The sequence below is a fragment of the Nicotiana attenuata genome, unplaced genomic scaffold (assembly GCF_001879085.1).
Source record: "Nicotiana attenuata strain UT unplaced genomic scaffold, NIATTr2, whole genome shotgun sequence".
NCBI lineage: Eukaryota > Viridiplantae > Streptophyta > Magnoliopsida > Solanales > Solanaceae > Nicotiana > Nicotiana attenuata.
The window spans coordinates 329,948-348,049 of NW_017670746.1; the positions used below are offsets into that span (position 1 = coordinate 329,948).

Genomic DNA, 18,102 nt, shown 5'->3' on the forward strand with positions numbered 1-18,102 from the left:
GATTTAACATATTGACGGGATATTACGCCATCCTCCAATAATCTTCTCACACGATTGTGTTTAAGACGAACTTGTCTTGATTTGCCATTATAACAATCACGTGAAGCCCGAAATATAGCAGCTTTATTATCACAATAAATAGTCAAAGGTGGCACTGGCTTACTCCATAGAGATATCTACCAGAATACTTCTAAGCCAATCAACTTCTTCTCCAGCAGAAGACATAACTATAAATTCTGATTCCGTTGTTGAGTGAGTAATACATGTTTGCTTCTTTGATTTCCAAGAGATTGCTCCTCCAGCCAAAGTGAAAATCCAAGCAATAATAGATTTAGAGACATTCGGATCAGAATTCTAAGTAGCATCACTATAGCCTTCAAGAACTGCTGGAAATGTAGAATAATGAAGGCCAACATTAATTGTACCCTTTAAGTACCTTAAAACACGAATTAAGGCATTCCAATGCTCAACTTCAGGGTTATTAGTGAACTTGCTCAAGGTTCCTACTGCATAACCAATATCTGGCCTAGTGCAATGCATGGTATACATTAGACTCCCAAAAATATGATAAGTCAATTGATCATCACCATCACTAGAGTTCCACACTAGTTTGATGCTAGGATCAAATGGAGTAGGAGCAGGCTTGTAACGACCTGGCCGATCGTTTTTGGAATTTACGCCCCGATCCCCATTAACTGCTTTTCCTAAGTTTATTTCTGCTATTTTGATTTGCCGGGACGTTCGGTATTAGGATTCGGAGTGTTTTGGGACACTTAGTCCCTAAATGAGAGTTTAAGAGTTGAAAAATGGTCCGTATTCGGAACAGTGTGAAGACGACCTCAGAATGGAAATCCGATGGTTCCGTTAGCTCCGTTAGGTGATTTCGGGGTTGGGAGCGTGTTCGGAATGTTATTTGGAGGTCCGTAGCTCATTTAGGCTTGAAATGACGAAGTTTGGATTTTTGAAGTTTCCGGTCCGATAGTGAGTTTTTGATCCGAGGGTTGAATTTGAATTCCGAAAGTTGCTGTAGCTCCGTCATGTCATTTGGGATGTGTGTGCAAAATTCAGGTCATTCGGACGAGGTTTGGTTAGGTTTTTGATCGAAAGCGTATTTGGTTAGAATTTGAAGTTCTTATGCTTGAATCCTTGATTTAATCGGGTTTCCGGTGTTGTTTGAGGTGTTTTGAGGATTGGTGCAAGTTCAAATAAGGTATTAGGTGGTATTGGTGCTTTTGGTTGAGGCCCCGGGGGCCTCGGGATGATTTCAGGTGGTTAACGGGGAAATTTTCTAAGTTGTTGCAGCTGGTATGTTTTCCCTTCTGGTATTTTCGCTTCTGCGGTTTGGGAACCGCAGAAGCAGCTTCCTCATCGCAGAAGCGATTTTTGGCTTCCCCTCAGAGACCGCAGAAGCGGTCATCTTTCCGCAGAAGCGGAACCGCTGGAGCGGTCATGTGTCTGCAAAAGCGGAATTTTCCCCTTTAAAGAGAAACCGCAGAAGCGGTTATTTTGCCGCTTAAGCGGGACCGCAGAAGCGGTCCCTTGTCCGCAGAAGCGGAAATGTCTGGGCAGAAATAGGAAATTTCGAGGGTTTAATTTCATAAGTTTGAAAATCAATTTTGAGCTCAGGCAAGGCCGATTCTGAGAGGATTTTGGAGAGGAGATTATTGGGTAACATTTCTATGATCCTTTATAATTATATTCTACCATTTAGTAGTTAAATCCACCTTTTAAATTCGAATTAAGGATCAAAAATGGAAGAATTTGAGTGAAAGTTCGTTGACTAAACTATTGGGTTTTGAGGGAGCATTCGACCTCCGATTTCTGAGATTTTTATATGGTTAGACTCGTGAGAGTACGAGGTTTCTGAAAATGTGAAAATTATTCGGTTCCGAGACATTGGCCTGAGGGGTGTTTTGGTCATTTCACCTATTTTCGCGCCTTAGCTTTAATTTCAATAGTGGAATCAGTTGTTTGCAATATTATTTACGATTTGTAATTTAATTGAATAGATTTGGGCCATTTGGAGTCGGATACTCGTGGCAAGGGCATCGTTCCCTAGTTGACTTCGCACCGGTTCAAGGTAAGTGGCTTGCCTAACCTTGTGTGGGGGACTTCGTCCCTTAGGATGTGATAATTGGTAATTGAATGACTTGTACGTGAGGTGACGAGCGCGTACTTGAGCAAATTGTTGAAACCCGGATTTTTACTTAAATACTTGATTTGGATTCTCTTTCATATTTGCCTTACTTTACTTGCTTTTATAGCCTGTGCTAGCGTAGAAGAGCATGTTTAATTGATCCAAGCTGCCTATTTGTTTAAATTGTCTTAACTGTGATTTCGTGGAGCATGTTAGGCCAGTATTATTTGATGCCTTGTATTGTTGTACTTAAATTTCTGAATAATTCGTTGATGTTGGTTGCGTATTTATATTGGGACTACGGATGCGGATTCCGGGAGTTCCCCCTTGATTGTTTACTTTGGGACTACGGGTTTGATTCCCGGGAGATCCCCCTGTACTTTTATTTTGGGACTACGGGACGGTATCCTGGGAGATCCCCCTGCACACTGATGATTGGATTACGAGACGGTATCCCGGGAGATCTTTTGATATCGATATGAGATTTGGACTACGGAACGGTATCCCGGAAGTTCCATTGGACAATTGAAAAAGGGCTACAGGACGGTATCCTGGGAGACCCCCGTCGGTATTCTTGTAATTTTGCTGTATTTACTTTGTGTTTCTGTTTTGTCTTGCAGTTCTATATTTCATTGATCTGTCTTATCACATCGCTGTGTTCATTAGTTTTCTTCAGACTTCGATACTGTTAATATCTTGCTATTTTATTGTTTCTGTCTCAGTAGGGCCCTGACCTTTTCCTCGTCACTACCCAACCGAGGTTAGGCTTGGCACTTACTGAGTACCGCTGTGGTGTACTCACGCCTCTTCTGCATATGTTTTTCATGTGCAGATCCAGGTGCTTCTGAGCAGGCGTACCGCCAGTAGCTGTCAGGGAGCGTATTGGGGACTTGAGGTATACATCTGCTACGTCCGCAGATCCGCAAAGTCTCCTTCTCATTGTATCCATAGTTGTTAGACGTTATTTTGATCCCTCTTTGTATTAGACTATTCTGGTGACTAGAGCAGTGTAAGATTTCTTATAGCCTGTGTTGCCCGTGGGTTTCCGGGTCCTGGAGGTTATTTCAGTATTTTGTATTAAAGTGTATGTGCCAGGCGGCAACTGTATACATTACTCATGTTATTTAGCTTCGAATATAAATTTCGCAAATGTTGTTACTTCCGCAATGTGTTAGGCTTACCTAGTCGTGAAGACTAGGTGCCGTCATGACGTGTTCACAATTGGTGAACTAGGGTCGTGACAAGGCTTATCGTCAAAATGACCAAATCTCTTTAGAACTTTCTCAATATAATTTGATTGAGTAAGAGTCAAGCCATTAGCTGATCTTACAATTTTAATGCCCAAAATCACATCAGCTTCTCCAAGATCTTTCATTTCAAATTGAGAAGCAAGAAATGATTTCGTTTCCTTGACCTTTTCAGTATCAATTCCAAATATCAACATGTCATCTACATATAGACAAATTAGAACACCAGAGTCTCCTTGAAATTTATTAAATATGCAAATATCACCATCATTAAATAAATAGCCATTAGAAATCATGATTTTTCTCAAATTTCTCATGCCATTGCTTTGGAGCTTGTTTTAATCCATAAAGAGATTTAAGAAGCTTACAAACTTTATGTTCCTGACCAGGAATGACAAATCCTTCTGGTTGTTTCATGTAAAGTTCTTCATCTAAATCTCCATTCAGAAATGCAGTCTTCACATCCATTTGATGAATTATCAATCCATGAATTATTGCTAAAGCAACTAAAAGCCGAATGGATGTGATCCGAGCTACTGGTGCAAAAGTATCAAAATAATCAATCTCTTTCATTTGAGTAAAACCTTTTGCCACCAAACACGCTTTGTACTTATCTAAAGTACCATCAGACTTCAATTTCTTCCTTAAAATCCATTTGCACCCAATAGGTTTACATCCAGGAGGATGATCTGATAAAATCCACGTATTATTTGACATGATAGAATGCATTTCATCTTCAATAGCTTCACGCCAAAAAGTGGCATTATGTGAAGACATTGCTTCAGCATAACTTTCAGGATCTTTTTCTATCAAAAAGTCTTGAAAATCAGGTCCAAAATCTCTTGGTTTAATTGATCTAGAACTACGTCTTGGTTGACTTTCTTCCAATGATTCAACTTCTTTCCTTTTAAGAGGAGGTGTAGAAGAACCTATATCTTGTTTTAGAGATCCTTCTTTCTTAGGAAAAATATGCTAAAAAATGTTAGCATGTACAGATTCAACAATTGTGTGTGGACTTGGAGTTTCAAGATTTAAGAATCTATAAGCCTTACTAGTTAGCGAATAACCAATAAACACACAATCAATTACTCTATAGCCAACCTTAGCCATATGTTGATCTGGTAATTTAACATGAGCCAAACAACCCCACACTTTAAAATAGTTGATATTTGGATTTCGATTCTTCCAATGTTCATAAGGTGTTGTATCAAATTTCTTGGAAGGAATTCGGTTTAAAATATGACAGGCTGAAAATAAAGCTTCAGTCCACAAATTTCCAAGCACACCAGATTCATAAAGCATAGAATTAACCATTTCTATGAAAGTTCTATTTTTTCTTTCAGCTATACCATTTTGCTGTGGTATGTAGGACGTAGTCAATTGTTTCTCAATACCTTCTCTTTCACAAAAATCAATAAAATCTGAACTCAAGTACTCTCCACCTCTATCAGATCTAATTGATTTAATTTTCAAACTCAATTTATTCTCAACTTCTGCTTTATATGTTTTGAAAGTCTCAAAGGCCTCATCTTTTGTTCTTAATGGAAAGACATATGTATATCTTGAATAGTCATCAATAAAAGTAATAAAGTATCTCTTTCCATTACGTGACAAACAATCCATCTCACAAATATCAGTGTGAATTAATTCCAAAAGTGTGGATTTTCTTTGAACTGACTTAAAAGGCTTTTTTGTTATCTTGCACTTACTACAAGTAAAACACTTAGCAATATGATCTTTTCCACAATTTTTAGTTAATCCATGATCTACCATAAGTTGAATGGATCTAAAATTTACGTGACCTAGACGTTCATGCCATAAATCCAGAGACTCCACAATATAAGCAGAAATATTTTTATTATCAATATTAAGTTTGAACATGCCATTTGTAGCATAGCCTTTTCCCACAAACATGCCATTCTTAGATAAAACTAATTTATCTGACTCAAAAATCATTTTAAAACCATGCTTCGAAAGTAGTGTACCTGACACCAAGTTCTTCTGAATGTCAGGAATATGCAATACGTCTTTCAACGTGACCATCTTTCCGGAAGTAAACTTCAACTCAACAGTTCCTTTTCCTACAACCTTAGCAGAGGACGAGTTTCCCATATGCATGACTTTATCGTCCCCCGCTAATTCATAGGTCTTAAAAATATTTCGATCACCTGATATGTTACGAGTTGCACCGGTGTCTATCCACCATTCGACTTGATTTTCTGCTACAAATGCTTCTGTGACCATCGCTACAAGTTCATCATTTCTATTATTGTTGACTTTTTCTTTCTTCTTTTCAGCTTTAAGAATTTTACAATCACGAGCATAGTGACCAATTTTATGACAGTTATAACACTCACTTGACTTAGAATTAGCACTAGTACGCTTAAAATTTTTACATTTCTTTATCTTTGTAAATTTCTTCTTATCTGGTTCCCTTTTGGTTGATTTCTCTTCAACCACATGAGCTTTCATGACAGGTTCCTTGAATATATTATTGTCACGATTTTCTAGTCTCTTGTTCAATTTGCAAATGTTGTAACAATTGTTCAAGAGTCAAATCTTCCTTCTTATGTAAAAGTTTGCTTTTGTACTCTTTCCATGACAGAGAAAATTTTGAAATAATAGCACCGACACGAAAGTTTTCATCAAGATTAACTCCAGAGATAGCAATTTTATTAGCTATAAACTGGAATTCTTGCACCCGATCAGTGATTGACTTGTCATCAATCATCTTGAATTCCATACAATTTGAAACAAGAAACTTCTTTGAGCTCGCCTCTTTTGCCAAATAAATAGCTTGAAGAGTATCCCAAAGTTCTTTGGCAGATTTGCACTTGGCAGAATATTAATCATAATATGTGTTGGTCATTGCTCCAAGAATATAATTCTTGCATAAATAATCATCATCTTGCCACTTAAGAATTTGTTCTCTAATCGAAGTAGCCTCATTAGTTGCTACCTCAGAATTAGGAGCATTGGGACAAGGTTGTTCAAGTACATATATTAACTTCAAACGCTGTAGAAAGAATTCCATCTTTCCACGCCATCTAGGAAAGTTTTTGCCATCAAATATTTTAAAATTTGGATTTGGCAAAGATGGAACACCACTCGAAATTGCTGTAGTAGCCATAGAAACAACTATCTTCAAATTGTTAGAACAAGAATTACAACAATATTAGAAAATAAACTTGCTTGGCTTAGAGGCACGTAGAGAAAACGTTTCTTCAAGATAGTTGGAGTCTCTTCCACGAGCAAACAGAAGAATAAATGACAACTCTATCTCCGGGATTCAACGAAGCCACACAACAAGTAGCATTCAAGAATGTTGCTCTCTATTCTTGAATCCATGATTTCACCATTTGATCAATGTCTCTTATAATATTTTAAGGGAAAAGTAGTTTGTGAATTGCTTGTATTTTTCAAAGAAAATGAGTCCTATTTATAGGCTAAAGACTCTTGAAAGATAAGTTTATCATTTAATAAGTTCATTAATATATTCATGAATTTGGAAGATCAAATGTTTTTGCTAAAACCAAAACGTATGTAGCAAATCAAGAATGAATTCGCATTCATTCACTTTGAATGGTATAAATGTAGCTTGTCCATTTGTTGCCTTTGACAATCCTTCACTGAACCTTTCTGGTTTGAATTCCTTTGCGTCTTCACCCCATATTTCCTTATCATAATGTACTAAGATTGCTGGTATAACGAGTAGCACTCCAGCAGGTAGATTTAACTCCCCCAATTGGACTGCTTCTTTGTTCCTTCTTCCGAGTGATGGTAAAGGGGGAAATAGCCTTAACGTCTCGTACAAGATCATTGTCACCTATGGAAAAACTTAAGTGCATAAATTGGCAGTAGAATTAGTCCATTTCTGAATGATCTTGTGAAAATTACTTACAATTTTGAGACGACTTAGTCCTTCAAAATCTGGTTTATTATCTCCAAAGACCTGCAAAACCTCCCCTCGGGCACGTACTTGCCACTCTGGATGTAGGCACAACAAAATCATAGTCCAAACAAGCAACACTGAAGTGGTCTCTTGGCCAGCAAAATAGAATAACTTGCATTCTTCAATCACTTCTGATGTTGTTGTTCCGAAATCTTTGCTACCAAATTGTTCAATTTCTTTCATATTGGATTCAAGTAATAAGCCTAATAAGTCTTCATTACTAGTTTCCCCTGCTTTCATTGCCCTCAATCTTTTGTCAACGATACACCTAATTGTCGTTTGAAATTCCTTTTCGATTTCTAGCATTCTTCTGTTCCTTTTAGTAGGCAAGAACCTAATAACAAAATTTAAGTAAACAGAGGAAAGTCTTTAAATCTGCGATACTATGTAGTAGAAATTTGTTGAATAGATTAATGTACCTTGACCCTGGTATATAAATTGAAAAAGCTGCTTCCATTACATGCTCAGCTTGTTCTTTCTAAAGTTCAAATACTATTCTTCCTTCTTCATAACTACTCCCAAATGCAGTGCGAGAAATGACTTCACCGGTCATTAATTGAAAATGTGGCCATACATCGAGCTCGGATGATGTTTCCTTCGGAACAATCTCCTCCCATTTGCTTAACATTTCGTTACAACTCTGATAAAAAGATGGCAACATATGCTGTACAAAGCAAATGGATATATATACCACAAGTTGTAAGGTGAATTATTTCTAATGTTTGCTAACTTTAGTGAAAAAATAAAACTAGTAAGTATAACCTTTAGCTTCTCAAAATGGAAGGCAGGATTGATGATTTTTCTGTGTTTGGCCCATTTGTCTTCCTCAAGGCTAACAAGACCTTGAACCAATAACTTAGTGAAGGGATTGGTTTGTTTATACTTGTGATACATATAATTTTTTGTCAAAAGCTCCTTTATAAGTGCAGGTTCTGTGATGAACACTATTGGATTGGGGCCTAGCCACGCAAAAGAATTTTTACCTGCAGTAATTATCAGTTTTGGATTAGAAAAAAAGAAGAAATTTTTACACAAATAGCCGACTGTATTCACTATTTATTTTTCCGAGATTATACACTGTTTATATACAATTATACACATATTATACATGAATTATACCTACATTGTACCTCTGTCGGCTATTTTTAGTTTAAACGGTTGCGTGAATGGCTATTTAGGTTAATTCTTCAAAAAAGACTCGGAGCTTTTACTATGCATGATTTTAAGTAAAAGTAGATCATACGGAGTAAAATATACATGAAAATATCCACAGTAAAAAAGGATACATACCATTTTTGTTGATGGAGTCAAAGAAAAAAGGGATAAGCCAATATCATGAGAGAAATTGATGGGCTTAGACTTGGCTTCTTTAAGTTTATTTGTCAACTCTTTCAAATCTCCATAGAGTAGCTTGTAAGGGTTTCCCTTAAGACCACTTAGTCTTAAGTATTTCTCCAATTTCTTTGGCCTAAACCATGCCCAATTCAACGCTCTCCATATATATACATACTACCACCAAAATTGTAACACAGACTGCTGCTTTCATCTTTAATCCCAGAAGTGACAAGTAGTCCATGAAATTAAAGGCTTCTCTCAAGTATACTCTTTTCTCTTGTAAATAGTAGTATAAAAAGTTAAGAGTACCTGCTTTTCTGTAACATCGACGAGAAAATGAGGAAACTGAAATTGTACACAACTAATAAAAATGTTTCTCCCAATTTTGTCAAATGTGTGGAGTTTTATAAGAGGGTGGAAACACAAAATATATACTATTGCATGAATGAGGGGCAAGGCTTTTTCATGAATTTCCATCGGCATAGTTGGTAGTGACAATCAATGACTAATAATTAAGATAAATCTAGTGTTGAATTGGGTGTATTAGTAATGCTAAGATTAGTTATGTCGGAATTGGTTATGATGAGATTATTTCTTATCCAGTGTTTGGTTTAGTGTATAAAAACCAGTTCTGTCTTTATATATGCTTATCCATGTATTAAAATCATGGTATTGCTAATACCATTTTCTATGAATAAGAATACTAATGAATAGATAGAGTGTATAACTAACACTAGATTAGTGATACATAGGTTAAAAAATATTACCAAACAAGGGATTAATAATACCATAGCTAATCCATGTATTATTTTTCCTAATACATCCTACCAAACGATCCCCAAGAGAGCTTTCGTCCCATACATGCAAACGTTATGCCTTAGGTTTTTTTTTGTAGATATTTCCATGTATTTAATCCAAAATGGTTAACTATTTTCTTTTGAATTCTATACAAAATTATTAATATTGATCTGTATGTTGCAGTTTTTAATCTATTTTCAAACTGTTATTAAAAATTTGCAAAACTTATACTAATTGTGACTTGGATCCTTACACAATGTATTGTACTTAATTGCCGTTTCGGACATACTCGTAACATTAATTTCCAAATCCTTACACAATCAGTATAAAATTGTTATTGTTTTATTACTAGATTCAAGAAAGATTACTAGATTCGACGTTTCTAAAAAAAAAACTGAGATGGAAAACATATTCTTATTTGAACTTAATGCCTCCGTTATGTTCTTAGCTTTATTCTCGTTGAAGTGGAATTGATATTCTTGTACTTGTTCGTAGCTCTTGTCCAATCGCAAGTGCCATGCAATAAATCACAAATGCTCACCACTGTTTAGTGAGAGCAGACATATCCATCACATTCATTCGATCATTACCGTGGGATAATCTTGTCCCATATATTAATTTAGCTCTTTATAATTGTATTTACCATATGGAGTAAGTGTCTTGTTTCTTCTTTCTTGTGCAAACTATTGTCCTTCACCAAAATGTTAAACAGACGAGGAGAAATAGAAATTGTTGGGATTTACGTTGAATATTTATTCAATTGTGTTTGACATTTGCATCTACTTCTAGTACAACCATATACGCATGTTTTATGAAAATGGCTTCTTACTTTACCTTCGTGAGCCAGGATACGTATATTATTTTCATAAAACATACATACGTATATGATTGTACAATAGAACACCCAAAATCCTTGATCATCTACATCTGGTTTCCCTAATAGATTATTTGGAATTTTTCCTTTTGATAAGACAATGGATTTGGAATTTAATGTATACTAGTAGTGGGGATAAAAACATATTGCTCATCTGAAGGGTGTTTGTAACAGAAATTAAAGAGTTCCACTATATATATCAGGAAACGAGATATCAAGCCTTTTGCACATCGAATCCTAATTGTTCGTAATGTGTTTCTTTAGACTACTTACGATTTAACACTTTGAGATTGCGATGACCCGATAAGTCATCTAGAGTTTTAGACCTTAATTCTGTATTTCGAAGCCTCCGCTAGCTTCTTTAAGCCTTCATCGATTTGCTTGCGCAATCCGGATGTTTTTCCGGAAAGCTTTCAATTTAAAAAAGTGATAAAATACAAAACGGAAAAGGACCAAAATACCCTCCAACTATTGGAAATGGAGCAAATATATCCTCCGTTTGAGTTTGGGTGCAAAATTACCCTCATCGTTACACCATAGGATCAATATTAATACCCCTTTTTAACGGAAAAGTAAAAGAAAATTTAAAGGTTGACTTTTCTTTCTTCTTTCCCTCCCAGTTCTCTCTCCATGCCTTTCATTCTGCTCGCTTCCCCTTTTTCTTTTCTATCTTTCTTTCTCTTTTTTGCCCCTTAATTCAAATTAATACAAGAAAAAACCTCCATAATTTCATTTTTCTTCACACAAAAATCTAACCCATTTTTCTAAATATATGCACACAAGTTCCATCCACCAGCACCACCTGTTGTATAAAAAAAGTTATTTTTTTTCTCAAAGCAAATATATCAAGAACTTGCAGAATTTTGACATGGACAGGCTAAAATGCTAAACTCAAATTAAGCCATCTCATTGATAAGAGCAAATATGTATCGAATCAACGGATATGTACAAATCTTGAGTACTCTTGTCAAAAAGTCTAAATCAATTAATCATTAATTCGACCACTACTGCACAAAGTCGAGGTGCAAACTCAGTTTGACATATACATTGCACTAATTGTTCTAGCTGGAAAATTTTTGCTCTTGATATCACTCATACACGCTAGTTTTCTCCGCTCAATATCCTACATGTAAGTTCATGTTGAATTTGAAGCAACTTGTATGCAGTACAATAAATTTTTTGAAAGGTTGCAATTTATCTTGATGGCTATGTTGCCACTTGCTGAAGAATAATACTTGAAGGACATTAAAATTGGACAGCCAAAACCAAAATTCGTTCAGACTAGCTAGTTCGTTTTGTAATAAGAAATGACTTGTATACAAATTTATTTACTTGACAACCTAATATGTCATCAGCGCACTCCGCAATAGTATACACATTAGTTAATGGCTGGATTTTTTTATTTGGATACAACCGCTGGACGGTGGTCGTAGGTGAAACTGAGTGTAGATAAAGCAAAATGGGTTCAATTTTGTGTGAAGAAAGATGGATTTCTAATAGAATTTTTTCTGCATTTGACTTGATTTAAATTAAGACGTAAGGAAGAAACAAAGAAGAAGAAGAGATAGAGAATCTGGATAGGCAGCAGACATAATAACAGAGGAGGCATGGAGAGAGAACGGGGAGGAAAAGAATAAAAGAAAAAGTCAACCTTTTCTTATTCTAAAAGTTTTCTAATCATGTTTTTTTACTTTTCTGTTTGTGAGGGGTATTATTGATCCTATTGTGTGACGGTAAGGATATTTTTGCTCCCAAACTCAAACGGAGAGTATATCTGCTCCATTTCCAATAGTAGAATATTTTTGGCCCTTCTTTGCCTTAAAAGTCCAATTGGGTTGACTTCGGTCAACATTTTGGGTAAACATACCCGAATTCGTACATTGACAGTCCCGTAGGTTCCGTATCACGATTTAGGACTTGGACGTATGCCCGAAATCGAATTCGCAGGTCCCTAACTCGAGTTATCGTTTTTTGCCGAAATTTGATAGTCAAAAGGTTTAATGACTTTGAAGGTTTGACCAATGTTTGACTTTGTTAACACCGGGTCTGTATTTTGGTTCCGAAACCCAGTATAGGTCCATTACTATATTTATGACTTGTCTGTCAAATTTGGTAAAAAACGGAGTTGGTTTGACGTGATTTGGACGTCCGGTTATTAAAATAGAAGTTCATAAGCTTTCTTGAAAATTTTATTTGATTTGGTGTCTGATTCGTAGTTCTAGGTGTTATTTTGACGATTTGATCGCGTAAGAAAGTTCTTATAATCACTACAACAAAAGAGGATTTTTTATGGTAATTATTTAGTGGCAATAAGCTAACAGTAACTAATTTATACGCTAAGCTGAAATATTATCGGCAAATATATTTTGATCAGGAAAGGTTCGATTTTGTCGGCAGTCAATGAAAAAGGCCAATGAAAGTGAAAGAGCCAATTTTCATTTTTACCTTCCCTCCAAAAGTTTACCCGATACTTTTTCATTTCCCTCTCTCGTCTTTAGCTAATCCTACCCTATAGCTTTTCTTCTGATTTGATATTCATCTCTCTTTTGTTCCCTGATTATCCTTTCAAACTTTCATGTTTCTAAAGATCGAGGTATCTGCAGATATTGAGTGTGAAGGTTATTGCTGACTGGCCATCAATTTAGGGTAAGTTTTGTGTGCAAAGATCTATTTTGTCTCTTATTTACATATTTTAAAATTTTCTTATGGGTGAATAGGTATCTGATTTTCTCATGCTTTTTGTTGTCGACCCTTGCTTCGACTGGAATCCATATCTCTGTCAATCTTCGCATTAGAGTAAGTAAGCTCTCTATTTTTTTTCCATTTCAATTTTACAATGATATATGTTAGTTTAATTTGTTTAGTCTCATTTTGTATTCATTAGAGACTGGGTTTGATTTTGATTCATTTATTATCCCTATATCGCTTATCATTGATCTAGTTCTAATTCATCTGTTAATATTATATTAATACTTGAGGCATTTTTTTCTAGAGAACAAAGCCTATTTGATGTTTGATAAAATGCCACAATAAAGATAATGTCATTTGAACAAATTATTACATAATGGCTATATTGTTAACAAGTAGTCTTTAAATCTTTGAAAGATGAGCTATCAATTTCGTACATTCGTATTAGTTTTAGTTCCTTTGTTTATGAGTCAGGTTAGATTCGCTTTACATGCTAAATTTTAAAGAATAATAGAATTACCTCTGAGTTAAATTAGGCTATTAAGTTTTATTGTTATTCTTCATCGATGTTTTAATTTGAACATGAAGGTATTATCCCAAACATAGAAATAAAAGTTGAATTAATTCTTTAATGAGAAATTATATTAGCAAATCATGTGGTTTCTAAGAATTTATGTATAATGTGAACTAACTAAGGAGATGTAACGTCTAAAGCATAAGCGGAGATAGAGTGCACTTCTTTGGTTTAGAGGTGAAAATTGTAGAAAAGAAGACGGAGATAAGAAACCGATTGGTACAATAAAGGTACAGTCAGTTTTTTAATATTTTAGCTTACTATTTCTGTTTATATTTTATTACCTAAGGTTATAACTTCTATGTGGTTGTGATGTTTTCTTATTGTTTAGGTGTTTGACAAAGGTGGTAACTTAAGAGCTTTTAGAGTGAGGTGGATACAGTTTTGGAATCACTAGATTCATATTAGACCGACGTACAAGTGTTTGTTCTATTAAAGTTCGTACTACCTCGCAGTTCTGTATATATTTTTCATAATAAACAAGCTTTTATTTTTTATTTGCACCTCCATTATGCATGAAAATTTTATTTCCTAAATAAAGAACTCAATATCTGAGATGTATCGTGCTATTACTATGTGGCTGTGATGACTTAAGATAATTCAAATTATACTTTTATGTAGTTTTATATCTAATATCTATTATGCCTTGTATCCATGTAACACTAAGAATGCCTATACTCTGTAATGGTTACATTCACATGGTAAATGATTGTTTGTGTTTCTATAGCACCTATTATCTCTTTGTTCATTAGCCATGAATCTACGAGGTCAAGATCTTCTATGGAGTATTTGGGGTGGGTGTTTGAAGGAAGAAACTTGCCATATTAAAAATTTAGTTTCTGTCCCGATGCCTTCTCGTTCTTCTTTTATCGACCTGGTATTTCTGACCCGTATACTCTGATTTGATTTACTTGTTGGTGCGTCGATTAGTAGGATTAGCTACATACAAGTTCTATAAGCTATATGTTACTAATTCAATGGCTAGTAACATGCCATTCCAATGATATTTACATTTACACGTTTTATAATGCCTTTTTATTACACACATACATTCTACTTGTATTTTTATTTTAATATTGTACTTGAGTACTTTCATGTTATATTATTGAAAGTGATGATCCTGTTACTGCTTCATTTATTTTCTTAAGGTCAAGCTCCAAAATTTATTTACTAAACAAACCAGACAGTAAATAGCAACTATGACAAAATAGATATTTGGAGGAAGACAGCTAGCCTGATGTTATGATGCTAGAATATGGTTAGTATGAATTATCAAGTGCTCATTAATTTTTATTTCCGGAAATACTACTAATTGGTCAATGGATTGGAATCTTCACAAAGCTAGGATCATTTAAGCACTTTAGTCAAATTCTATTCGTAAGGAAAGCTAACAAAGCCTTGCTTTCTGTTGTTGCCTTCCAAATTCTATAGTAAGTTTCTTTCTCCGAGACTCATTTTTGAGAAGCACTGTTGACTTGACACTGAATCTGGTTTGTTGTTTTTAATTACTTGGTTATGTTATGTTACTGGTGATACAAAAGCTTCTTGTTGCTGCTCTGCAGCTTATAAGTTCTTATGTGGTTAATGGGGCTTTTGGATAAAGAATTAAATTGGATTTAAAACGTGTAGATGCTGAATAGAGTCAAGTAATTCTCATATTCTACTGCAATATCTATTATCCACATCCTTCAAATTAATCTTTTAAGTGCAAATCGTAATGTATCATACATAATTCTATGGCAATGTTATAGCACTAAATGCCAGCTTGATCATCATAGGCTCAACATGCTACATCAACTAAATGACTTGATCTGATAGTTTATTTTCATTTCTCTAAGTTTGGTTACTATTTCTTCCTCAATGTGCTAGTTTTTAAGTATTACGACACAAAAATACTAAGACTATCTTTTGGCTTCTAGTCATTACAGAAAACTTCTTCAAATGTTTTTTATATACGCATATCAGTCAGTCATTGTCTTGTTCTATAACTCTGCTCGCTTAGTGTTGTTTGAGTTACTTATAAAAGTTTATTTTTCATTATGGGAATGAAATCCTTGTAATCCGCAAAATGCATATATGCCTATCTTTGTTTTCATAGAAGAATTCAATGCATCTATTCCTTTAATAAGAATTGGGGACATTGTTTTCTCTTGGGCTATGGCTGCTTCTGGAATATTTTAGCATCAAACATGGCTGGTGCGATGCTAACAACTGTTAATTCTCCGTTGAGAGTGGTTGTGTACATTATCTGAAGCTCTTTTTGACAGCTTCTGAAGTATAAGTTTAGTTTGGGAGACTCTTCAAAGGTTGGTAGAAAGCTACACATCAATGAAGATTTGAGCTGTAAGTTGGATGAGTTCCTGGATGCAACTTGATCTGGTGCAATATAGCCTATCTTTTGGGCACGCAATTGAATCTTCAAACTAGAATTTCATATGGAAGAATTCAATAGATCAAGAGTTTGAAGAGAGATTTTTGTTAGATTTGAAACTTTTGATTCAAATGGTTATTTTTTTAGGTTGTTGGCACTTTGTAATGATGGATTAGAAGTTATATTATTTTTTTATCAAGGATTTCAGAAGTACATTATGATTTTAAAAATGGATACTAGTATGTTCTATTACAAACTTTTGTATATTTACATTTAAATATTTTATGCTATAACAACAGCCAGAGAAGACATAAATAAAGGCTAATACAAGAGTAATTTTAGTATCCATTACATTTGCCGCTAAAAAGAAGTTCCCATTACCAACAAATTAATTGGTCTTTACGGACAATAACAAAGGCTGTTGAATATATAAGCCAACACATTTTCTAAGGAGTTTTAGTGGCCATTTTAATTGCCCGCAAAAGAAATGCCGCTAAAGGTTAAGGACTTTTAGCGGCAACAATTGGTGTCTTTACCGGCACTCTGTAGAATTACCGCTATACCTTTTAACGACGCTGCATACAACGTCAAATTAACAATTGCTGGTAAAGGTTTTAGAGGCAATTGTTATTGCCGCTAAAGGGAAATGTATTGCCGCTAAAGACCTTTTTTGTTGTAGTGAATATTTTTGGACTTGTGTGCATGTTTGGTTTAGAGCCCCGAGGGCTCGGGTGAGTTTCGGATAGGCTACAGAGTGAATTTGGAATTAGAAACAATGTTGGCGTGCTTCAGTTATGGTGCAGGTCTCTGACCTCACAATTGCAAAGTCAGTGTTCGCAAAAGCGATGCCTGTCATGATCGCAATTGCGGAGAAAATTTTCGCATTTGCGAAATGGGGATGGGTCAACAGAGTTCACAATTGCGAGGAGTCCAAGTTCACATTTGCAAACAAACCATCGCAATAGAAGTGTGAAGACTTCGCATTTGCGAAGGATTTTTTCGCATTTGCGGTGTTCGCAACAGGTCGCAATTGCAACATCTGCGCCTGGACTTAAGAAGGGAAAAATGTGATTTTCTCTCATTTTTCAAATTTCAAACTTAGAGAACCCTAGATGCGATTTTCCCAAGAGCCTTTCTTCCCCAATTCATTGGTAAGTGATTCTAACCTATTTTCTTTCAATCTTCCATTACATTTCATAAGATTTCAACCTAAAATCTAGAATTTTCATGGTAGAAATTGGGGGTTTGGGTAGAATCAGGAATTTTTGAAAAACTGAAATTTAGACCTCAAATTGAGATCGAATTTTGAAACAAATTAAATAACCGGGCTCGGGGCTGAATGGCTAATCGGGTTTTGGTCCGAATTTTAGGTTGGACCAAGAGGGCCCAATATTTGATATTATTGAGTCAATTGTGGTTAGATACGAGTGGTTTGGAGTCGGATTCTAGGGAAAAGGCCTCGGTAGAGCTCTAAGTTGACTAGTGTTGAGTTTAACCTTGACTTGAGGGAATTAGGAACCCTTGAACTATGTTCTATGTGAATTTCATGTGTTGCGGCATATATGCGAGTGACGAGTGCTTGTACGCTGCCGAATTACTTATTTTCCCTGATTTTCCGTTTTCCTTAATTATCTCCTTCCCTGCCTTAACTATTATGTGCTCTAAATGCCTTCCATACTTTAATTTCTACTTGTTAATCATTGTTTCTCTTATTAAAAATGTTAGGCCTCTTCATGCTTTCATGCCTTGCTGCTATTTGCCTTAATTGACGTACTTGCACCTTCTAATTGTTATTTACTGGACTGGTCTTGCTGTGTAGTATTTCATACTTGAATTTCCAAGTTGGTATAAGGTTTTCTTACTGTTTCAGCTTTATATTCATCAGTTATGGTGGTTCTTGTGATTTGAAATATGAAATTAATTGTACTTAGTGATTAATTGTACTGATATGATGGGATCAGGTTGAACGCCGCAATATGTGAAATAAGGGTAGATTGATGCGGAGGAATAATGGTGAATTTGTGCTGATACGGTGCAATCGGGTTGTCCACCGCAACAGGTTAAATAAGGGTGGATTGATATGGTGTAATATGGGTAAATTGTGATATTGATATTTTTATATTGTG

The 18,102-nt window shown here is 35.3% G+C and overlaps 1 pseudogene; it reads right to left on the bottom strand.

Moving 5' to 3' along the window:
• Positions 1-6,910: 6,910 nt before the first annotated feature.
• On the bottom strand, positions 6,911-10,870 carry LOC109242935 (annotated as a pseudogene).
• Positions 10,871-18,102: the final 7,232 nt, after the last annotated feature.